This window comes from Heterocephalus glaber, unplaced genomic scaffold (assembly GCF_053883595.1).
Source record: "Heterocephalus glaber isolate CG9 unplaced genomic scaffold, H.glaber_assembly_v1.0 deba00000676, whole genome shotgun sequence".
Lineage (NCBI taxonomy): Eukaryota > Metazoa > Chordata > Mammalia > Rodentia > Bathyergidae > Heterocephalus > Heterocephalus glaber.
The window spans coordinates 4,464,860-4,490,445 of NW_028258156.1; the positions used below are offsets into that span (position 1 = coordinate 4,464,860).

At 42.2% G+C, this 25,586-nt stretch overlaps 1 long non-coding RNA gene across 3 annotated transcripts; it reads left to right on the plus strand.

Annotated features, from left to right (window-relative positions):
* The first annotated feature begins 2,429 nt into the window (after nucleotides 1–2,429).
* On the plus strand, nucleotides 2,430–23,155 carry LOC101717249 (uncharacterized). 3 transcript variants are annotated; one of them, XR_002393090.2, is made up of 4 exons: nucleotides 2,430–2,697; nucleotides 11,331–11,514; nucleotides 14,491–14,588; nucleotides 14,900–23,155. It is a non-coding gene; the product is annotated as an uncharacterized LOC101717249 (long non-coding RNA). The 3 variants fall into 3 exon arrangements; XR_015449331.1 differs by having other exon boundaries at nucleotides 14,514–14,588; XR_015449330.1 differs by lacking the exon at nucleotides 14,491–14,588 and having other exon boundaries at nucleotides 2,443–2,697; nucleotides 14,900–15,170.
* Nucleotides 23,156–25,586: the final 2,431 nt, after the last annotated feature.

Here is a 25,586-nt window from a genome sequence, read left to right on the forward strand (position 1 = left end):
GAAGAAAATAAAAATCAACATCAGTCCCGCTCACCAGATGCAACTACTGCTTATATTTTATATTTCCTTTCCAGACAGTAACTATAACAGCTATTCACTATGGAATGCCTACTATGGGTTCATTATTATGCAGTGCTTATTATATGCCACCCATAGTTCTAAACCTTTTACATACATTGATTCTTTTAAATATTCCCCACAATTCTATGATGTAGATTATGACCGATATCCTGAATGTGGCCACAGAAAAATAGCTTCCTAAAGATGTCCATTTCCTCTCCCAGGAACCAGTGACTATGTTTTATGCTACATTGTACAGGAGAATCAAGGTATTAGATGGAATTAAGGTTGCTATTTAGCTGCTGATAAAATAGGGAGATTATACTGGGCTACCCAGCTGGGCCCAATGTAATTGCAAGAGTTCTTAAATGTGGAAGAGGGAGGCAGAATTGTCGGTGTCAGTTATGCTATGTAAGAAAGGTTCCAGACGGGGTAAGGGGGCATGGGCCATGGAATGCAGTCAGTCTCTAGAAACTCAAGAAAGAAAACAGATTCTCCTCTAGAGCTTTCAGAAAGGAAGTCAATCCTGCCAATTCCTTGACATGAGCCCAGTGATGGCTAACCAATAATGGTTGACCTCAAGGTAGCAGCAGAATCTTGAGATGGCAAAATGACCCTGATTATCTATGTGGGCCTTACGTCTTCAAAAAAATATTTGTATGAAAGAAATAAGAAGGTGAGAGTTAAGGAGGTGATACGATGACAAAAGCAGAGGTTGGTGTGCTGAGCTTTGGGGCTGAGAATTCAAGAAGCCTCTATACAAGGTAAGGACACAGATGGTCCTTAGCTCCGATGAGCTTGTGGTGGTAGTGTAGCCTGATCTTGATTTTGGCCCAGTAAATCACATTTTGGACTTGGGATTACCAGAGCAGTAAGATAATAAATTTGTGTTGATTTAAGCTACTAAGTTTGTGCTTATTTGTTACAACAGCAACAAAAGTAAATACACTTAGCTTATAGCTAATTGAAGTCACATGGATAGCTAATGATAAGGACAGGATCTAAACCCAATCCATATGGCTTCAGAGTCCATATTCTTTTTTTTTTTTTTTTGGTACCAAGGATTGAACTCGGGTCCTTGCGCTTGCACAGCAGGCAGTAAAACCACTGAGCTAAATTCCCGGCCCAAGAGTCCATATTCTTTACCATTATGAGGTATACATAGCTGGATGTAGATTTAAATAATACACATATTTCAATACATGCAGGTCTCCCATATTATTTTAATAGTTATTCAGCATCATCATATGAAATAGTTGTGTTCCATGGATCAAATATATATTATTACCATATTTTATTTAATAAGTCTTCTATTATTGGATGTTTGTAATGTATTGAAAACTAACAGTGATGAACAGCTTTCTAGTGATATTATTTGTTTAGTAAAACCTCTTGGAATGCTAGGTCAAAAGTATGTTTCGGAAAATGCTCTTCCCAAAGGTTGCATTGGAAGACAATCCAATTTAAAACAAAATATACAGCTAAGGGAGGAACATATCTACCTTCTGCTACTGCAACATTTTGATATTAATCTATTTTTCTCTCCTGTGATACACACTTGACATAATTCTATCTTTTGGTTTTAGTGGAAATCATAGAGGTTAGAGTAAGGGGTTTTGTGGAGGTCACTTAGTGGAAGGCTTTAGGCTACTGGTGAAGCTTAGCAGGCCAGGAGAGGGAGGGGACTCACCTGGCTCACCTCATGGGGTGCCTGCCAGAGAAGACTCATAGGCTTGACCCCAAGTCCAGCCATCTTTCCTCATCTGTCAAGTGTCATAATGACAGCCCCCACGGTTGTACCATTATTGATTTTTTCCTTCAAATCATGCAAGCTATCTCTTGTCCTTTTAATAAGAAGCATATTGTGGGGTTGTAGGATAATGAGCTTCCACATACCCACAACTGAAACATATAAACTCCAGCCTTTCCTAGAGAGAGCCTATTTTCATTTTCTCTTTTTGAAACTTGGTAGGATTGATGACAGACAATAACTCCTCCCCTTCCCTCTTACTGTATGCAAAGGTTCTTGGATGGGATAATCAGCATCTTCCATCCCTATTATGCCTTTCTAACTGGGTTCCCAAAATATCCAGTAGCAATAAGGTTACTTGTCCTGGTATCTAATGTACACGACTGTCTGCAAACTCCCTTGTCTCTGAAGCAAACAATGAAAGAGGAAAGCACACTGCCATTTTCTGACTGACCTCAATCTGCGAGGGTGGACCCCGCACGTTACATCAGCAAGCAGCTCCATTACACTGCCCTGCGCTGTGCTCGAGCTACTGAAATATTGATTTTTACAGAGCCGGCGCACACACACTGAAAAATCAATATTCCAGTGCACACAACAGAACGGGCGGCAGAGCCCGACCAACTCCGAGGCCTAGCTAGCCCTGCCGGCAGGCCTGGGCCAAGCAGGGGGTGGGGGGCTGGAGGAGACAGTGCGGGGAGAGGCCCCTGCCAACCCGGAAAGGGTCAGATAAACAAGGCTGTGTGGCGAGGGAAGAGAAAAGAGAGTGGAGAGAGAGATCCTTGAGGATAAAACAGTTGGAAGGAGCAATGATTTATTTTTCCATGGGGGGAAATGGGGAGAAGGAAAGAGTAAATTAAGAAGAGAGAATGGGAAGAATTTTCCAGGTAAGAATCTTCCCATGAAAATGTATCTTTTGTTTTTCTGTATCATTCGGCCAGATTTAAGATGGAAAATTTATAAAGATGATACAGATACTTTATTACACGAAGGGGGAAAAAGCCTAGGTCAGTTCTGAGAAATATTTATATCTTTAAAAATGCAGCCCTTTTCTCTTACTTTGGTGACTGGAGGCTGGCAGATCTTACAGTAACCCCCAAAGAGTCAGCACGGTGGGCTCCACCCTAGCAATGCTATCACTTTCTTTGCCTTGGGGAGGGGAGGGAAGAAAGACATCCTAGTCCTGTGGCTACTCATCAATTCCCTTTCTACAAAAACGCCTTTCGTGTGCTTGGGGAAACCCGCTCAGAGTGGATCGGTTTTTGGGCCCGTGACTTCCTAGGGAATTCGGAGCTCCCTGAGTCACACCGCCTTCCAGATGTGGGGAGAAGGTATCTATCTCCAGGCTCCACTCTCGGCTGCCCAGTACCCAGCAGTGGTCAGAGTGGAGACCGACCGGCCTTTCGGTTAGTCCCTGTACACGTTAAAAAAAAATCAGAACTGGCATTTTTGCTACTTTTAGTCAGCTCTTGGCCTCTTTTCATCGGTGACGGGCTGTTAACCCAAAAGGATGATTTTTTAACTTCGATGAATTTTTGATTTTGCTTTGTCTTAGAATTTTCTTACCAGGAATTTGCCTATTAGTTCTCTGAACTCCCAGCCAGGGGGAGGAAACTGTCCTCTCTGTGGTTTCCATTTTGTACTCTGCCCACCAGGCTGCGTCCTAACAGCTTCTTCCCCAGCCTAGAAGAGACCCAGGCCCAGTCTGGACTGTGGCCGGGGATCCGGAAGAAGCGGGCATTCAGGGACACCTTGCAAAATACGGGTTCTTTGGGTCAAGCAGGGCTGGCTGAGGACAGCGTCCAGCCAGACGGTCGCTGGAGGCCCAGCTGGGCGGGGTGGCTAGGGGCGGATGGGGGTGGGGCAGGACGTCGGGCCAGGTGGCCACCTGGAGCGCCCCGCCCTACCGGTCCCGCCCCCGACGGGCCCCGCCCCCGCGCCGCCTCGGCCGCGCGCCGTGGTCTATTTGCATAAGGAGGCGTCTCCGGGACCCGCCGGGGCGCACGTGACCCCGGGGGAGGCGGAGGGAACCTGCTGACTTGACACGAGCCGCTTTGCAGCTCCCCTTGGCGCGGAATAGCTAGAGAGAGCAGCCGTGACCTCCGACCCCGCCCGCCGGCAGCCAATAAGAGCGCAGGTCGTCTCCAAACCCAAAATTTCCACGTCGGCAAAAGTCAAGATGGAAGGGAACGGAGCGGAGCGCAAGGGGGGGAGCCGGCCCGGGAGTGCTGGGCGGCGGGCGCCCGAGGGGCCGCCTGGGGAGCCTGCGGCGGACGCAGCAGGGGCCACTCACAAGGGGTCCCGGCCGCCGAAGGCCGGAGCGCCGCCACCGCCCGCACCCGGGAGCCTCTGGACGCCCCGCACTTCGCCCGCCTGTGCACCCTGGCCCGGGAGACGCAGCCACTGCACGCCCGGCCGGGGCCCTCGGGGGTCGTAGGGGACGGGACGGTGGCGAGGTGGTGGTGGGGAAGATGGGAAGGCACTTTCCAGACCTGTTGCACGGGCGCAACAGCTGTTTGGTTGCGGCGCGCGTGGGGGAGGGACCTGTTGGGGTCGGGAGGGAGGGTGGTCGGCGACGCCGTAGGGGAAAGGGGTTCGGGGAGGGACGAGGAGCCCAGGCCGGTGCTGGTGCTGTGAGCAAGGGGTAAGATTTGTGTGGATGGGGTCCGCGGAAAGCTCTGCTCCACGAGGCAGGGAGAATCCCGAGGAGTGAGTGGGTGGAGCAGAGGGGACCGGACTGCATAGACGCGAGTTCCCTGGGCTGGGCGCGGACTGCCGGGAGACCCGAAGTAGAGTGGTGGGAATGGCTGGAGGAAGAGGAGGCCCTCAGAGCCTTGTTTTCCTGGGCTGTCCCGTCTGCAGGGCCTTCCCGGGGCCTGTACTCCCCCCTCCTCCAGTCTTCCTGGTCCAGGAATTCGACCTCCTGTAGACTCCCTCCCCTACCAGCTTTCCAGATGGGAAGGTAAAAAGTTGTCACAAGTAAGATGGAGTAAATTAGCTGCTTGCAAAAGTTTAAATAACAGGACTGAGGGATTCGACGGGGAATCGGTTCCAATCTGGAGGTGAGGAGGAGGAAGGGGAGGGTGTGTGATTCCAGCAGTCCGTTTGCTATGACATTGCGACCAGAATTTGTCATACCGGGCTGTTAGAACACTTTCTGTTGGTGATTCGCTCTTGCTGACTGCCGCAGCAACTTTCCTTAATTAATGACCCGTTCCATTATCAGTCGCATCCTGAGCTAAACTGCTTGTAACGAGTTTTCTTCTTTTCTTGGCTGGGGCTGGGAGAAGCACACCTGCAAAAGAATACTTCTAGAGGAAGACAGCCCGTTTGGTCTTTTGAGGCAAAGTTCTGAGACACTCCGACTCTGAGTATGATAGAAGTCAGTGCACTACAGAACTTTGTCTCTAGAGGCTGTGGTCGCCACCTCCGCTTCGACGGCTCCGGACGCCAGGTTGGGTGGGTGGCTCTAGTGGCCGCCGTGTAGCTGTGCCTTTTTTGGGGGAGGGGCCAAAAGGGAGTCTAGGGTTGCTCCAGCAACTTGACCAACTCAGTGGATTAAACCACTTAAAGGGGAAATAACCCTCCCATCTCTTCATCTTATTCTGGAGGAGTCAACATTGCAGAGATGGGGGAGTTGTTAAAAACAAAAGATGAGCTTTAGGGTTTTCAAGGTTATTTTTAAAAATATTTAAAGGATTGGCTTCACTTTTTGAGCGAGGAGAGGTGAGCCAGAAGTTTATTAATGTGTGTGTTGGTGTGTAATACATTATAGGAATATAAACTCTCTACTTTTCCAGAAGGAAATGTATTTTGTTCCAAAGCCCTGGATAATGCTCCTTTTACTTAAGTGACCTGCTAGATAAATGACAGCCTGCAAGATATGTTCGGAGATCTATTCTCAATTCTGTCTCTGATTTAGGTCCAGTTCACTTTGTTTTTAAAAGTAGGTTTTATTAATGGAAAGGAAGCACTTTTTCCAAGATAACATTTTGACAGACAAGGTGTGTGTGTGTGTGTGTGTGTGTGTGTGTGCATGTATGGGTATTTATCTTTTGGGGCTGTGAGGTACTCCACATGGAGAAACTGCTCTTCTGGGCTCTGATGGAATGTGGGCTGTGGTTGGCGAATTCCCATCAATGGACTTCTCTGTGCAGTGGGCAGTGACTGGTACCAAATTGTAGTCCAGTTCCATGGATGTTGCCCAATTTTGGTTTTATGGGCTTTTGGCTGGAAAAAACCTTTCTTGATCAATCCAAGGAGTTACAAAAACTCATTAACAGAGGCACTTATCCAATATAATATATGTGTGAAGTGCTGCTGGGTGCCAGGCTCAGGTACACAGTAAAGAGTAGAAAGGCAATGGTGCCTGTGTCTGTATTGCAGACAGGTAAGGAAAAGACCTCCTGGCGTAATCTGTGGGATGCTTCAGAAGCTTTGGATTGCCTATTTGTGTCTCTGGGAGGTCCTTCATTTAAAAAAAAAGCCACCATTTTGTACTTGAATATATTCCAGCTGGTTTATCACTCATTGAGAGAGGTGATAATGGAGGAAGGATCAATGGAAGTATTCAGTTGCTTGATGTAAGAGCCTTAATGGGAGGGCATACAGGTTGCTTTTCACAGGAATGCTGTGCCTGGATTGTCAGGTAACCTATTTGCTGTCTTTTGTGGTGATTATCCATTCTCCTACCTTTCCGACTGTTTTGTTTCATCTCCTCAACTCTTCACCGAAAAGATGGCTGAATTATATTTATGCAGTTAAATAAAATTACTTAAATTTAGGTACTGCTTGTATTCATTTGAGATGTAAGGTACGCTTATTTGCAAAGAGGATTCTTTTTTTAAATTTTTGTGTATAAATATGTTCACAAGATATTCTGAAAATACTGAACCCCTAAAAAATTTAAACCAATTCTGCAAGAGAATGCATCATACAGTGGAGTGGTTGACTAGGACAGTGGTCATCCATGCAAAGCATTTGATCAGAATTTTATCTCCAGGGAAGGGTAAAGTTTGGAGTCCTGACATCATTCTGTCTCATTTGACTTTATGATTAAATAATTTGCTTAGAAATCTTTTTCTTGGGTTAAAGGACTAGTCAGACAAGATGGCTATGGTTTACTCTGGTGCCAAGGATGCCAGGAGAAGGAACTGGGAAAATTGGCAGTCTAGGGATGTCAACTAGACTGTCCCATAGACTGTAGTCAGTCAGCATCTAGTGCATCCCAACTGCCTGAGTATCAGGTGTAATTCTAGATGCCAAGGGTGCAGCTATGGAAAAAATAGGCCCAAATCCCTGCCATCTTGGAGGTTATCCTTGTGCAAGAGGCAGACAATACAAACTAAGTAGAAGGGTGTTAAGCATGCTAGAGAAGGGAGAACAAGAATCCTGGGAAGGGCAGGGTGTTATTTTAACCCAGATTGCTGGGCCAAAGGAAACCATCACTGACAGCCTACTTTGCTTGGGCCAGGCCCACCTGTCTACATTTCAAGTGAATGAACTGAGTGACAGATGCAGCTGAAAAATATGTCACTAAACAGAGGTAGCTTTTCACTTTTAAAAGGCGGTTTTATTTTCAAATGCAGATGGTGGGAAATGGAGGAGGGTAGGAGCTAAGGAAGGAGCAGGAGCTAAAGAACCATGTCCCTGGGCCTTTCATGGTTCATCTATATACAATGAACAGTGGTATCTCTAACCTTAAATATCTGGGATTCTAGGTAGCCTTGCATTTCAAAGAAGAGTAACTAAAAAAACTCCAAGTACTCAAATATTCTTTAGATAGTTGATGATGGGGTTAACAGTGTATTCCTTGGGATCCCCAGGAGCCACAGGTATGCTACTGATGTTCACATGATGTTCAGGAAGCATTTTTTTTTTTTTTTGCTAAACTTTTCTCTTGTTATTTGACTTGAAATATTCATGTGGAGAGTACACACAGGGAGCTTTCATGGAATAAGCACTACAGGCACAGAAAACCTTAGAAATACAAAAACTGTGCACAGGAAAAAAAGGATTCATTGCTCACATTGCATAGCTGCTGTGCAAGGAATAAAAACCCTTGGTAGCCTTGGTGGAACCAGCTGGAAGGCGATGCCCTGGCAATATTAGATGTGAGCCTTAGGATTCTAAAATGGCCACCAGGATAGTTAACAGTGGCTTCACCAAGGGGGGTCCCCCCAAAATGATTTCTTGGCTTTGGCTTTGTTTCTTAGATTTGCCATTCTCTCTGTGTAGTTAGTAGGAAAAAGGAAAAAAAAAAAAAGAAAGAAAAAAAAGCTAATGAACAGTACTTAATTTGTGCCGAGGACTGTTATGAGCATCCACATATGTTAAATTATTTATTCTAGGAGGTCAATAAATATTCCCATCTTACAAATAAAGAGACTGAGGCATAAAGTGATTCAATAACTTGACTCAGGCACTCAGCTAGTCAGTGTGGAAGCAAGAAAAGAACCAGGTAGTCTGTGTCAGAATCTGTGCTCTTAGCAGTTAGGTTACAGTGCATATCATTTGGGTGCCTAAGTGGTTATGGTGTAGTATAAAGCCCAGAAGTGTAGGTTCAAAGTTAAAAACACTGAGCATATTAGCTCAATGTGAATCTTTAGTCTGTCATTAGCATGTGGTTAGCTTCTTAGGTGGTTGTAGCACTACTTTGGGAATTATTTTACTATTTTGAGTTTACTACTCACTTTTCCCACTAAACAGAATTGAATGCTGAGAAAAAGAATAGGCGTTTCCCCCAAGTGTCTTTGTTGCTAAAATGAGAGGAACAACAATAGAAGTAGAAAATAACTAAACTGCATGAATATGTTGGTTCAACAACCTTTGAGTTCCTACCATGTTTCAGTCCCTGGATTTAAGCCATTTTGGTGTGATACACAGAGTACTGCTATATCAACCTGGAACACCCAGGAAGGCTTTCCAGAAGATGTGATAACTAAGTTGAATATTGAACAACATTTAAGAGGTATGTGAATAAAGGAAAAGGCATTCCAGTTCAAAAAAGGAATAGCGAGTACAGACTCATTGAAATATGCAACAGTATAATGTGTTTATGAATTAGCAAGTTTTATATGTGGCAGACTTAAGGGACACATAGATGAGCAGCAGGAAATGGGGACATGGAGGTTGCCAGGGGTAAACCATAAGGCCCTTGTAAGTTATGTTTAATAACTTCAACTTTATCCTGAAAGCCATGGGAAGCAACAAAAGACCTTAAGCAGGGAAATGGCCTAATCAGCTCTGCTTTTGTAGAAAATATATTCTGACAACAGAGAGAAGGTAGGTTGTATGAAGGCAGAATAGCCAGTTATGAAACTGTTAAGAAAACAGGAGACACAGTGAGAGCTGTAACTGTCTTGGATAATCCCACAACATTCCCTAGGTCGGCAAGTCTTCCTGCTTGCAATCTTAGCCCACCCACATCCTTTTGGTTGCTGACCTGCGGCAAGGTGTGGGATTGTCCAAGACATTTTGTTCCTGAGGACCTTATATGCATTTGCTGGTAGTATTAGTAGGGAATAAAATTGGTGCTCAGCTGCATTGTGTATAATATTTACAAATGTTAAACTTGTTTAGCCATAATCCCAAGTTAATTCTAGAAGTATAAAATTAGAAATATCTTTTTAACCTTTTATGGCATATACTGGAAATTTTATCCTCATTAATCAAACGTAAAAAGTCAACCATTGCCAAAATATACTCAGAGTATACATGGAGGTGGGAGCTGAACAGGGTTTGCTGGTAGGAATATCACCAAGAGTTTGGGCAGGCTTGAGTTTGATACCAACAAGGATGAGTGAAGGGCTCTGGCTCTGGCAAGAGTGGGAGCTGATACTGTGCCTAGCCCTCCAGAGCTGAGAGGAGAGACCGGGTCCTGGGGAGCTGAGGCTGTAGGAGCCAATTGCCCAACCAGATCTCTGCATTTGGGGAGGAATACAGCCAATGCCAACCCACCACTCTGCACTCTCTCCTCTTCACCAGTCTTCTGCCATTGCTTCCCATTGGCTGAACCCAACTGGAGGCCAGAGGAGCCCAGTGGGTGCAGCCCTTGAAGTCAGCCAAAGGCAGGAGGTGAAGGTGGAGAATGACTCAGAAGGGTCAAATAGAGAATTGCCAGGATAGATTTTTTGGGGGGATGTCCTGCCACTGCTGTGCATTCACAAAAAGAATTGTGTGAGAAATCAGTTGATTGAAGTATTTCTAAAACTTCATCTTCAGAGTCACCAATGTCCATATTTTTTCCCACATGGTGTCTTCTGTGCCATTGGGGACACCGGTCCAGGAAGTTTTTCTTAGCAGATGCTCTTCTGTTGTCTCTGGATCAAAACCACTGATACGCCTGCAAAGTTTGTTGCAAATTTTAAATATATACAACATAAAATTTACCACTTTAGCCATCTTTACATGTATGTTTCAGTAGCATTAAGTACAGTTGCATGATGTGTTGTGCAACCATCATCAACATCTATCTTCAGGTCTTTTTCATCATATCAAACTGAAATCCTGTACCCCTTCAACAATAACTCTCCAGGATTCTGGGATTTTCTTGGCTTCTCCAGAAGAGACCAACAAAAGATTATTAGACTGATTTTCTGCAAGTGGAAAATGTCAGTGATACCATTCCACCTGCTGACAGCATTTGTAAAACATTACTCGTTGTAAGACGTGTCCTGATTTCAGAGATGTTAAAATATGGGGGAAATATGTTGCTTAGAATCACTGAAATATGAGAATGTTTTTTATAGCAGACCTCATGATCATGTTGCATGAATGGGCTAAAAACTTGTTCTCTTCTATCCTCAGGATGGCCATGTACAACCTGAGACACCTGGAATCCTTAGGTTGAGCATTATTGACTTTGAGTAGCATTATCCGAGTACCCCAGTGTACCCTAAAACAGTGTAATTTTCTGTGTGTAATGTGACATGAAAAGGCCAGGAAGCACACCTCTGGCAGATCTCTTATCTTTATTTTGGCTAGACTTCTGGGTTTATATTTAATTCGGTATCATCTGTGTGCATCAATAGGCAGGGGATACTGATGGGGGAGCTGTTCAAATATACATCATCTAATGAAGCAGCAAATCTGCCATTTCTGAGACCGGAAGATGCATCCAAGCCCTGAGATCCCTTCTGCATCATGCTAGAAAGCTAAAGAGAGTTGACCTTGGGGTACCAACCACAATAAAATCTTCACATTCCTTCTGAACTAACAGTTCCATTTGTACTGGTTAGAATAATCTTAGTTCTATAGTAATATAAACTCAAACACAACTTGGGCTGAATGGAAAAATAACCTACTTTTCAAGAAGCCTAGAGGTAGGGAAACTCCAGGGTTGGTTAACTCAGCAGCTCAGCAGTGCTTAAAGAATCTGAGTTCTTACCTCTCAGCTCTCTGTCATCCTCAGCTTCTTTGCCTCTTTCTCAGGCTAGGTTCTCTTGAAGCTGTCTGAAAGGTGAAGCAACTCCCAACATGATCCTCTCACAGAATGTCTTGGTGCCCCTTGTTTTTTCAGGACTTCTAGGTGCTTTCTGCTATTCCCCATTGGACAGAATTGAGTTGGATGCTCAGGAATTAACCAATTGCTACCAGTGGGAATGGGATCATCTGACTTTGCTTACACCAATCTGGACTTAAGTCCCAGTCCTGAGGAGTTGGGGTAGACCCTGGACCAAATCAATGCTATTAGCAAAGAAGAGGTAAGGGAATGTTTTTGGGGTACACAATCAACAGTGTGTGCTGAACTACTTTTAGGGAGTGATCTTACAAAACTGCAACTCCACGGTGATTGTACACTCACTGCGGTGTTTACAGGCAAAAAAAAAAAAATGAATAAGATGTCTACCAATAAAAGGTAAGTAAATAAATGATAATACAACCAAAAAATGAAATGGGTACTAGCAAAGAATGACATAGAAATGTGTGTAATTAATATGGAAAGTGAACATGAAGTAAGATTTCAGTAAAGGTATTGACCCCTTTTTGATTCCTCTAAGCACACTTATGTAGGTATGTAGGTATGTATTCAGACATAGAATTTGTATGTTATGGTCTGAAAGGGAAGGGTAGGGGTGATGGGGACAGGAACTTTCATTTAAAAGTTTTTATGATTCTGATTGGCTCTTCAGAAATAAAATACTTTTGTGATTACAAAAATGTTTGCCACATGAGTAGAAGGCAACTAGAAAATAACAGGGCAATGTTATATTACTAGTAATAAGATAAAAATCCACACCTAAATTATAGCTACATGTATAAAGAAGTTAGTAGTAACTTTATTATTGTTTCTTTTGAATTCTCTTGCCTACTTTGGGTGTGCCTAATCTTTAGTAGTTTAGCCGGGCCGTCTGAGGTGACAGCAACTAACCTCATGGGGGTAGTTTAAAATTCATTAAAATTAAAATTCAGCTCCTCAGTTGCACTAGGCACACTCAAGTGCTCGACAAAGTTGGGCATGGTGGCACATGCTTATAATCTTGACTACTTGGGAGCCCAAGGTAAGAGGATTGCTTGAGCCTGGAGTTCCAGGCTAGCCTAGGTCACATAAAAGTCAATAAAGTTCTCACCGCCTCACATTGCTAGTGGCTACCTTGTTGGACAGCTTGGATTATAGTAAATTTCCACTATTGCAGGAAGGCATACTGGACAGCCCTGCTCCAAACCTGGTGGCTTGTAAGCATAGGCATAGTCTCTTGGTATCCAGGTGGCTTTGGGCAAGATATTCACACCTCTTTCTTCCACAGGTTTCTACTCATTAAAACAGGGATAATGATAGTATGTGGCTCACAGAACTGATGAGCAAATTAAAATTCTTGCAAATACCTCACACATAATAAATCATTAAAAAAGCTACCTGGTATAATTGTTATTAGGTGCTATCTACCATTTGGATATGGTTTATCACTCAAAAATTCAAGTACTGCAAGCCTGGTCCCCAATGTCATGGTATTGCAAGGTGGTAGAACTTATGAGGTCTGGCCTGCTGGAGGAAAATGAGATCATGGGGCATTACCCTCACGAATAGAATGACATCTTCCTCAAGAGACTATGTTCCTTCTCTCGAGACTAGAATAGGTCTTGAGGGATGAGTTTCCTCAAACTGGAAGCTTCCTTCCCTTCCACTCCTCTCCCTTTTTGTGATGGAGCTCAAGGCCTTCATTAAAAGCTGGGCAAATGCTGACACCATATTCTCAGACTTTCCCACCTCCAGAACTGTGAGCCAAAATACTTATGTTTGTCACTTACCCAGTGTTCGGTACTTGTTTATAGCAATAGAAAATGGGTGAAGACAGAAACCTTTCACCAGTATTGATTTAACATTTACTAATGTAGAGCATTGTCCTTCTTCCACCATTTTATGTTTACGATGAGGAATGATGAGTGAAACTTCCCTGTCACATGAGAAGTGGCAGGGCAGGGCAGGGAGTCCGAGCCAGCCCTGGTTCTGAGGCTCGTGTTCCTTGTTGTTTAATCTATAAGTGACCTCTGTGTGTGTATGTGTGTGTGGGTTGGTTAATGAACCTTCCCTCTGGTCTGCCTACCTCCTTCCCTTCTCTCTTTCTGACCAAGAGCTGACTGGTCCAAAAGAACCACTATAAGATTTCAGATTTCTTATTCTGATTCCAATTCTTTCTCCCCCGCCCCCATGGCAGAGGGACTAGAGATAAGAGGACAAGGAAATTTATTAGCAGCCATGTACCCAATTTTCTGTGATATATGAATTTTTCCAATTTCTTCTTGTGGGTTTTCTAAAAGTTGAATAGTCCTTTCAAAGGAAACTACTTGTGACCAAATTAAGGAAGGGGAGCTTTTGGCAGAGGACAAAACAGGAAGAGGCTATTATCTTGAAAAGCTTCTCATCATCCTGTGTCTCTGGTTGAAGCTTTAGTGACACAAACCCTGGCTAGGGGCTGCAAGGCCATAGGAGCAGACACTACACTAAGCATTTTGAGGGTGGCTTGAGAGGAGATGAGGCAGTGGGGTTTTTTCTGGGCTGGACTTGGGTTCATCATCACTGCCACAAATGACACCTTAATTGGAGCGTCTTTAAACATTTTTTTCTGATTCTGCAACCTGAAGGTAAGGGTGAGCTGCTGTGGAAGCTCAGAGAAGGAACTGGTATCTGTGGACCAGCTCTGGCTGCATTTCTAAGCTACAATTCCAGCTGGCTACTGTTTTCCCATGAGTCAACATTTTTATTAAAGTTATTACCGTGAGCTGAAGTGCTGTGGAAAACACGCCTTCAGGTTTTTCAGTCTTCCTAAACTATGTTTGTTTGTGTGTGTGTGTGTTTGTGTGTGTGTATCAGGAAGGAGGAAAGACAACTCATGCAAGTTATTGAAAGGCCAGTGAGAGCTGGTTTTTTAGGATCCTATGATGTTGTAGCTGGAGATCAGAGAAAAGAGGATGGTTAAGCAAGACCAGCTTAGACTATGAAGCCATTTCATGTGAAAATGTGATCAGGATTTATTTATGTGTACCCTGTGAAAACTGAAAATTGAATTCAGCTTGTCCTCCTAGCTTCTAAGCAGTGGATTTGGAATGATTTGAGACATTTCACTATGTGGTGGGTTGTGGATAATTTAACTTGATAAATAGTATTTGACTAGAAAAACAGGAAGTAGTAGACTTTAATTCTCTTGTATCATTTCTTCCTCCCCAACCCAAATCATGAGGTTTCCTTTTGTGGCTGAAATAGAATTTTTAAAAAATATATTTTAGTACAGCACCTAGAACAATGGCTACCTCGGCTTCAAGTCCAAAGTGCATGAAGGTGAGTTGCTTAGGTATAATTTGCTGTTATATCCAATATCCAACACTGTGCCAGGCACATCTTGGCCATTCCATGAATATCTGAATGTGTTAATCAATTAATAGGTCTGAATCTCTGTGTGTGTCCTCCTTAAGTATCTTGACTTGGAGACTTAATGTAATTTCAATGTATTTCACAATCTCTGGTGTTGGCTTCCTTGATGTTTGATATGAAGTTCAGATAACCATGCCCTTCCACATAGCTGCTTTCCAAGTTTTTCTTCTGTGGGACTGAGTTAAAATATGAATTTTTCTTTCAACATTTCTTTTTAGGTTGATCCTGGTTTGGGAAGCTTCCAGCCTGGAGTGATTAAAATCCAAAGAAGCTTTTCTCCTGGCTCTTCCTGATGCCAACACGCCTTTTCTCCATTCAAACAATAACACCACATCTCTGATTAATGAGATAAAGGCCAGTCTTCAAACTGGGATATGTGTACCCCACAAGACATATGGAGACTTCAAAAGGGGTATTGGGCATTGAAGCGTTCAATTGTTTGTCTCCAACTTTCCTCTTAACAAGTTCTTAAAATTGACCTGCATCAGAGCACTTTGGGCTCTGGATTATTTATCTTCTACTTCTCCCTTTTCCATCTTCCTTCTCCTATGCTACAAAAGAAAGGCACTGCTCTCTCATCTACATTTTACTAAAGTGCATTGCCAGGGATATGAAAACCTTGGAAATAGCTCCAAAGAATAATTTCACTGGATAACACATTTATTGAATGCCTATTAACTGCAGCACTGTGTACAATAGCTAAGAAATAGAAACCACCTAAGTGTCCATTCACTAATGAATGGATAAATAAAGTGTGGTACATATACACAATGGGATACATTCAGTCATAAAAAAAAATCCTGTCATCTGTGTTAATGTGGATGGAGCTAGAGATTATAATGTTAAGTGAAGCAATCCAGGCCTACAAAAACAAGGACCACACAATTTTACTCATATGGAATCTAAAAAAGTCAATCTCATAGAAGTTGAGATTGGACTGGTGGTTACCAGAGGCTGGGGGAAGAATGGGGAAATGTTGTCAATGGGTCCTAAGTTGCAGTTAGATTAAAAGCAAGAAGTTCTAGTGTGCTATTGGACAGTAAGATGCCTATAGATAACAATAATATACTGTATGTTTCAGAAAGCTAAAAGAAAGGATTTTGAATGTTTTCACCATAAGGAGATAGATATATTGAAATTGATTTAAGCGTCGCATAATGTATGCATATATTGAAATACCACACGGTACCATTAGTATGTACAATTTTTGTGTTTTATGTATCAATTTAAATTTTTAATTGAAAAACAATCACAGGTTTTCAGTGGCCAACATATAAATATGAGTAAATATTCTGATTATTACGGATTATTAACTCTAGAGGCCAGGAAGTTTTGGTAATGCAATTCAAATTAGTGAGCCACTCTGCAAGTATAATCCTGAAACAATTCATACTCTGGCACTAGCGTAGAATCTCATATGGAGGTTGCACAAGCACACCTGGAGCTTGGAAGAACATTATTCTAGGGACAGCCTGCACATCATACATAACCCCTTAGGTTGTGCAACATATGGCAGCGCTGTTGTAGTGCATGCCTACAATAAATATTTACTGAGTAACTACTGTGTGCCAGGCATCATGCTAAAAGATGGATAAATCCTAGTAAGCAAAAGGACATGGCCTGTCCTTGGCTAGGTTCAGGGTCAGTCTCTTGGGGAGGTCAGGTGAGCTTTATGGGGGCAGGGGAAGGAAGGGAGATAGGAAAACTTCCATTCATGTTTTTGTACCAGCACAGAGAAAACCTGTAATACATGTAAGCTGCTATTAGTAAAAAGTAATGCTGCCGCTGCTTATTACTGTTATCAGTATTAATGCTAACCCTAATTACTGCCATCAATATCACTAGCTAGGTCATGTGTATCTTATTCAAAGTCACCATTGGAAAAAGCACCAATCTGGAGGCTGGCCTTTAATGCCAAGCAGTTTTAAGCACTTGACATGCTTTGCATCATTTACTGCTCACAATAACTTAGTATCATCTCTATTTTACCAATTAGGTAACTGAGACCCAGAGAAGTTAAAAAACTTTTTCAAGGACACAAAGCTATTAAATGGTGGGGTCAGGATTTGACCCCAGGTCATCTGGCTCTATGATAGTGAGTTTATTCTTTTTTTTTTTTTTTGTACCAGGGATCCAACTCAGGACCTTGAGCTTGTGAGACAGGCGGCGGAACCACTGAGCTAAATCCCCAGCCCAGTGAGTCTATTCTTAATCACAATGTAATTAACAATGAATATTTAGAGCACAGTTGATCTGGATCAGACTTTATGCTAGGCTGTTTACCTAGATTATGTAATTTAACTTTCATAATCAAGTCACTCTAGTGTGTTATCCCTAATTTATAAAGAAATGGAGGCATAAAACAGGTAAGTTATTTGCCTGACATTACAAAGCTGGAAAATGGCAAAGCTAGGAGGTAGAGGCAGCATTCTGAAGCAGATCCCCCAAAGATCATGTGTAGAGCTCAGCAGCAGGCTTGAAAGCCAGTCCCCACAGCAATGGCCAGACCCTATGGTCTTAGTATAAATAGGTTTCCCTTCCTTGGGGCCTTCTGGGCCACCTTTTACTCCATCACTTACATCACTCACCTGCTATCAGAAGTGGCCAATGTCTTAATGCGCCATGTAAGTAAGTTCAAACCATCTTAGCCTAAAAACTTGGGGGAATGGGGATGTAGTGCGGTAAGCAGAACACATGGTTAACATTTATAGGCCCTGGATTCAATCCCCAGTCTCTAAATAATAATAATCAATCAATCAGCAGTGTCATTATTTTATGGACTGAAAAAGTGCCAGAGTTGCTTTGAGGATCAGAGTAGGGGGTGTAATATTCACACAGAATCCAAGTCTTCATAGCAGATAGCACAGACTTTGATGTGCCATGTCTTCACAGTGGTATAGTTTAGGATAGAATCATGATCAAACTACACAATAAAAAGGAAGATTGGTTAGTTCATCCACAGAAGTCATCATTTGACTTTTAAATATTTGGTGTGAAATAGCAGCTTTTGACCTCCTTGTTTTACAAATGAGCACTCACAAGTATATGGATGTCTCTCCAAACAGTTGTCTCTGAGGCCAGACTCCTGGCCCAGTAGTGCCCAGTTCATAGTTGAGATTCTGGCTGTGATACCTGCTAACTGGTACTCGAGAGCAGAGAGACAGCAAAGACAAGCCTGCTTATGTGCTGCAGGGGCTCTGGGCTCAGAGAATGACTCCCCCAACCCCACTCCCAGTGAAGGATTTGCTTTTTAAAAAACTAATTAATAGTATTGGCATTGAACCCAGACCTTTGTACTGAGCTATAACCTCAGCACTTTTGATAAAAATTATTTTTATTTTGAAATAGGATCTTAATAAGTCACTAAATTTCCTGGGTTGGGCTCAATCTTTCAATCCCCTTGCCTCAGCCTACCACAATGCTGAGATTCCAGGTGTGTGCCACCATTCCCAGCTAGGATTTGTTTAGTGAACATTTACTGAATACCCATTTCTTGGCAGACACTATTAGTACTAGTTCTCCAAAGATGAGTAAGATGTGGTACTTATCCTGTAGAAACCCAGAACCTGTTATGATAGATAAATGTGTAAACAAATCACTACTCCATGTGGGAGCAGGTGGATATGGACAAGGCTAGGGGGTCACCAAGGAAGCAGTTCCCATCTTGTGCCAGGAATGAGGGTCAAGAAATACTTCCCACAATGGATACTGTAGACCTGAGCCTTGAAAGATGACAAGCCTTGAGATAAAAAGATCAGAGAGGAACATTCAAGATAATACAACACGCATCAATGTGTGGAGTCACTAAACTCTGGTAGGACTGACATCTAGTATAGTTGTTGTAGTGTGGAGGTGTATATGTAGGAGCCAGCAGACAAGGTGAATGTGTTAGTTACTTTTCTTACATTGCTGAGACAAAATATCCAACACCTAAAGTTAAAGGGGGAAAGGTTTATTTTGCTCACAGTTTGTAGAGATTTCAGTCCTTTATCAGCTGGCTACAAGGCAGGAATGTAATGGTAGAAGGGCAACAGTTCATGGTGGTGGAAGACAGCAAAAGCAACAAGGGACCTTAACAATGTCTTTCTCCTCCTTTTATTCCATCCAGACTACTGGGATTAGGATGGTGCCAAACCAATCACTCGTGTGTAGTGGTTTAGTAGTCACCCGCCCTTAATCACAGCATCATACATTCTAGATTCAGCCACCTCTGAAAAAGACTGCATGAGGCTTTGGGTGACATCTGGACACAAGGCACAACATTCCACCCCTGGCCCCCCAAACACTCATGCATATCCTTTTATGCAAAAAAGCATTTAGTCCCTCTCCAAGAGTTACCAAAGTCCTAACAGTTTCAGCATTGCTGAAAAGCCCAAGTCCAAAGTCTCCCCTGAGCTTTAAGGCAAACTCTTAGCTGCCAGCCCCTGTCCAAATGAAAGAAAGTTGAACACTTCCAACATTCAATGGCACAGGAGACATTTCCCATTTCCATTCCAAAAGTTACAAACAGAGGGATACAAAGGAATGGGAACAAAGCAGCACCAAAATCCAGCAGGGCAAACATTAAATCGCACAGTTCCACTTCCAGCACCCCCAGAAATCTGTGGCAAGATGTGAACTTCAAAGGGCTTGGGTGGCTCCACCCCTATGGCACTTGTAGTGGTTGTAGCTCACATGCCTTCTCTCTTGAGCTGATTTGCTTCTTCCTTGCAGTTTTCCTCAGATGATCCACACTCTTTACTTCTTTAAACTTGTGTGGTCTTCACACTCACAGCTTCACACACTGCCTTCTCAGGGGCACACTGCCTGGCCTCCCAGGTCTTCTTCTGAAACCTGGGCGGAAGCCTTCCTGACTCCACAACTCTTGCATTCTGCATGTACCTAAAACCAGTACCACATGGATGATGCCAAGGTCTGCTGTCAGGTACAGCTGTAGACAGGCTTCCTTCTCTCTTGGCTGTAGAGGTCCAGTTCCTATGAACAAAATCCCAAGGAACAATTTCCCTAAGCTGCCATTTGAAAACAACTTCCCTAGGCCACCACTTTTCTGAAACATGTGCTCTGGGGCTTTCTTCTCAAAGCAAAGTCTTTCACTTTTGCAATTTTGAGGCTGCAAATACTGGAGTCTTGCTGCTCCTTCTGGTCCTCTCAGGCCATCTTATCTATTCTCTTGTTCCTTCTCAGCAATTGAGATTTCCTCTGCTCTATATTTGCAGTCCACACCTTTACTGGAGCTTCTTTTCTGGCCAAATTCCAAACATTTCAAATGATGCTGCTGGGCTCTTTGCTCTTGATTCTCAACTAGATCTGGCTAAAAGCCCCACACAGTAATCATGCCATGGCCTTAACATTAGACTGCCTTGAAATTTCTTTGCAAGATTAATTAGTCTGCCACCTTAATCTGAGTTTCAGGCAAAGTCTCTGGACATGAGAAAAATGCGGACAAACTTTCTGCCAGGGCATAACACTCATTGTCTGGAGAGACCTCCTGAGCCTGGTCTTTACTGGCTTTTTGGCTTTCTGAACTCTGACCAGAATCTCGCATACAGAACAGTGTAAGGTGTTCCATCTCTGCTTCTTCAGCCAGCAACTCCAAACCTTTCCTAACTCTTCCTCTCCCACAAGCCAGTTCCAGAGGTTCTTGAGCTACATAGCCAGGTAATGTCACAGCAACAACACCACTCCTGGTACCAAATTCTGTGTTAGTTACTTTTCTCTAGTTGCTGAAACAAAATACTCGAGACTCAAAGTTAAAGGGGGGAAGGTTTATTTAGTTCACAGATTGTAGAGGTTTCAGCCTACTATTGACTGGTTCCAAGGCAAGATGGTATATGGCAGGAGGGCAACAGTTCATGGCAGTGGAAGACAGCAAAAGCAGCAAGAAACCCTAACAGCATCTTTCTCCCCATTTTATCCCAACCCGACTATAGGGATTAGGGTAGTGTCAAACCAATTACTCATGTGCAGTGGTTTAGTAATCACGCCCCTTAATCATAGCATGATGCATTCCAGATTCAGCCACTTCTGAAAAAGACTGCATGAGGCTTTGGGAGGACATCTAGACATAAGCTACAACAATGAGAGAAATAAAAAGAAATTATATATCAGGGAGGACCTCATAAATCATGCCAGTGTGGTCCCTGAAGGGCTCTATGTAGGAAGAGACATTCTCAGGTGAATATTTTGGAAAATGGCTTCTGATGCAGATTTGGAATGAGTGTTGGGTGTTGGGTAGGAGGAAGGAGTAGTAAAGCTGAGGATGGTAGACCAGATAGTAGGTTCCAATAAGAACCCTTCTGTGAAATTGCTCAAGAGAGATTGAAGCAGTAGATTAAGCCAGCCTTAGTTTTGGCTTGAATATGGAAAGTAAGAGAAAAAGTGAAGTTTAGAAAGACTTGAAAGTGCCTAGCCAACTAGTTTTGGAGTTAGTAGTGATGGCATAAAAGAGAAAAGAATATAAACATGTAAGTTACCAAAACTCAGAGCAGAATGTGTGAAGGAACCCATTAGTTGTCTCCCAAATTTAATCCTAAGAACCTTTCATTTTTAGTTGAACTAAATAATAACTATATGTTTCAGGTTTCTTTGCATCTAGATATAACCATGTGATTAAGTTCTGGCAAACAGGCTAAAACTGACTTGTTCACATGATAACTCTGGACATCACCTTTGAAAGACAGCTGACTCTTATTCTTTTATTTTTTGTTCTTGCGTCCATTATTTTGCCTGGAACATAGTTTCCTCCATCTTCAATCATGAAAACCAAAAGAACTCCAGAAATCTCAGCCTGAGCACCAACGAGCTAGGTCTCTGAAGACTTAGTGGAGCCAAGGTCCATATCTGTTCTAGACTGCCTGCTTCAGACTGTACATGAAAAGACAAATTTGATTTGTTAATTTGATTTTCAGATGCATGTAGCTGAACTTTAATTAATTGACAACATTACTTAGGGAATGGACACATAATGTGGGGATTTCCAAGTGTTATAAGTTCAAAGGAACTGATTTATGGTTATTCTCTGAAACATCTTGGACAATAAGATGTTATTTCCATAACTCCAGTTTCCATTGCTAGCAAATTCTCAGAAAAAAATCTTCCTGAGAAGACTCTTGGTCAGATGAGATGAGAGTTGTGGTGAAGTGCTTGTTTAAATCTAACCTCTGACTTCCTGTGCAGTTGGTATGTCTATTAACCATGTTTTCTCCTTCCTCATTTTTAATGTTTTGGCAAAGTCTTGCTGACTCCTAGAGCTAATTCCTAGAGATAGTAAACAAATCATGCTTGAGTGCATCTTTCATAATCAAACCGGCCAATCCAGACGACCTAACTCCAACAGTTCCTTAGCTGTAGGCCACTATTCCCCTGCTCTAGTAACTACAAGGCTCAATACCAGACAGCTAAATACAGGTCCTATATCGCAGAGTGCACTGGAATTATTCCAACTAGCCTGTTCAAAGCCTGCTGTCTTAGTTACTTTTCTTGTTACTGAGACAAAATATTCAATACCCACAGTTAAGGGAGGAAAGATTTATTTAGCTCATAGTTTGTAGAGATTGCAGTCCATAATTGGCTGGCTCCAAGGCAGGCTGGCAGAGAAGCATTGCAGTTCATGGCAGGCAAAAGACAGCAAAAGCAAAGAAGGAACAACTATAACTCTTTCTATCCCTTATATCTTATCCAGGCTACTTAGGGCAGGTAGTACTCACACCCTTAATCCCAGTGCCCTCAATTCTAGCATTGTACCATGAATCAATTCCAGTGTCACACACTATAGATCCAGTCACCTCTGAGAAAGCCCCACTTGTCACTGCACGAGGCTTTGGGGGAATGTTTAGACACAAACCATAACACTTGCTAATCTGATTTGCCGTTGTCTTCTGGGAACCACCGTAAAGTCTCCTACCCCTATTTGCCCTTTATTCCCTCTGCCTCCTGATCAACCTTGGTGCTTCCCATGTGACCCTGCCTGCCTCCCTGTTTCTAGACATCTGGAAATGTGTATATATTTCCTCCATTATGACAGTCATTTTCACATATGCATGTCTTATTATTCCTGACTGAAAGAAATCTTGGGTACTCTTAAAACAGTGTGTGCCTCCATTTCCCTGACTGGAAGGGCAGTGTAACTCTTCAGCAAAAATGCTGATGAACTGTTTTGGAAGAAAGAAAGATACAAGAGGGAGAGGACCCAATAAAATGATATTCATTCACATTCATGGCATTTGGTTTACCAAAGTGATGACTCAGTACTGCTGAGCATTTTTGTTTTAGATTTGATGAATAATTAGTTACTAATAAGTGAATGTTATTTAATCCTTGGAGTATGTACATAATGCTTTAGGTGCTTACTGTTTCTTTTCTCTGAATATTTTTTCTATTAATTCATGTTTATGTAGCACTTATAAGCTTCACGTGGTACTTTTATACAGGTAAATGATATGCTTAATAAGAAATAAAGTATCTTCCCCTAGGAACTTGTAGTTAAGAAACTGTGTTATTTAGAATTAATTTAGTACACTAGATGATTATGACTAAGACCACCTTTCATTTAAAAAGGGACAACCTCTTCCTGAGCACCACAGTTGAGTGTGTTGAGTCCGGCATTGAGTTACCCCTACACATGGCACCAAGCACCTGATCCATTGCCTTCCTTCTTGTTACCAAGCACTGCTGCAGAAGCAATTACACATTGAGAACAGCAGTGTGTTAGCTGAAGCTGAGGAATCAAGTACCCCTGAGGCCTATTTGATTTAAGTATATCTATGAGTGAAGAAACTTAGAGTATAAAAAATCGGTCTTTACACAACAGATAGGTTAAGTACAATAATTTACTTGACCGTTGCATGCTCTTTTAATGTGAACTAACCCTATATATTTAAAGGTTATTTGATTTTTTAAAACATATCCCCTGTATTGTATAGGCAATTTGCCGGGGGGTGGTGTGGATCTGTGGTATAAATGAGGTTAGGGAGGCAGGACTTACAAATATGAAATATGTCAGTTTATTTTTTTAGTTTCTTTGTGATTTTGCCCCCTTGTTCTCTCAACTTCTAAGTTGAGATACTCTTTAGAATATGTTATTGTGTGTTATGGGGCTTGATTTCAAGCTATGAAAGAATTAATTAAATCTATAAAGCTCTAGCATCCCTTAATACAATGTAAATGTGAACCATTTTTGTAGGGATGTAAATGACTGCCTTGGATAGAGCAGTACTGATTTCAGAGCATATTATGTGCATTGTCTCATTCACTCTTCATAACAATCCTATGAGCTAGGAGGCAAGGCAATATTTTCATCTCTGTTTTACTGATCAGAGGCCAAAACCACCCAGATCAGGAGAGATGGGGCTGGGACTGGAATGCAAGTCCTCTTCTTCCAATCCATGGCATGTCCCATGACCACAGCGCTGGTTTTAGAGTGAAGCAGAATACCCTGGTTTACCATTTTGACATCCTAAATTTAATATAATTTCATCACTCTGCAAGAAGATACATTATCTTTCCTACTTAATTGGTATGTTTTCATCAGCTTGGAAATGAGATTTAGTGATTCCTGGATTTCATTTGTGACTATGAATTTTGGAAATGGAAAATATTTACTCTTGAAGCCCTAAGGGAAAATAGTAAGAGTCATGTTGTTTTCTTGCCAAATACATGTTAACTGTGCATTGTAAATACAAGACAATATTGAGAGGTGCATTTATTTATTTGAGGTAGTGAGTGTTTATGTAGAATGGGAATTTTAAAAGTACTTGGAGAGTAATCCAAGCTTTTGGAGAAATTATATTCATCATGCCCTCTTCAGTAGTACATGGCAAATGTTTTAGGAATTGAAAATTAAACCCAAACCAATTTGATTCAAGTGCAGGTACCCATAGGTTGCAAGAGCCTTCTATGGCTTCTCTTTTCAGAACAGAAGGGATTCCCTACTGTTGTATGCTTGATGCTAGAGAGAGTACTGTGTCCTCTTGACTAAATCCACAGGAAACAAAAGTTGGTATAAAGGTGTAAACCTGATTCTCAGAACAGGATGGAAAGCTTATGACTTCTTTGAACCTATCAGTTTTCAAAATCAACAATTAAATGCCTTGTGAGACCTTCATACTTTGCATGAACTTTGTTAAGTTTTATATATATAGTATCCCTAAAATTTGTGGCTAATATCAGTTTGACCTCTGATTTTGACTTTAAGTAGTCTCAATTTTTTGAGCAATTTCTTGACCATATTTATAAATGCAAAATGAGACAATATAAACAATACCTATTGTGTAATTAATTAGCATAACATGGTGGCAACATGACATATTGGTGTTCTAATAGAAATCTAATAGGTGTTCAAATCCTCACTTTGGTTCTTTCTAACCACACGGTCTTGGATTGATTACTTAGATGTTTGTGTCACATGTTCCTCTTCCTAAACAGGAATGAAGATGCCGAATTTTTTAGATCATTTTTGTAGTTGTATACTTGGCAATTAATGTATAGTACATACTGGATTCTTGCTGCATAAGAGGCACTTACAATGTAAGTTTGCAAAAGCTAGAACTTGGCTTCCGCATGAGAAGATTCATCCTTGAACTAAACATGTATTCTAGCTTTTAGCCACAAACCCCTTGGAGTTGACAAGTGGTAAAACCTTTATTTTCTACATATTTAACCTGGTTCAGTCAAAGCATGCAGAATGCTACTCCATAAGATAGGTTTATCTTAAATAGATTTATCTCGTGTGCCATTGTGATTGAGGGGTCTACCTTCCTGAGAGCTGCATTGAGAATACAAGACTGTCTGTAGCCTTAAGGGTTGAGAGTGTATTAGTTGATTAGTCATGGCTACTATGGTTTAGGAGAAGATAATTGTGGCTTGTGTGCAGGTATTTTCCTTGCTTGGGCTAAAATTCTCATCCCT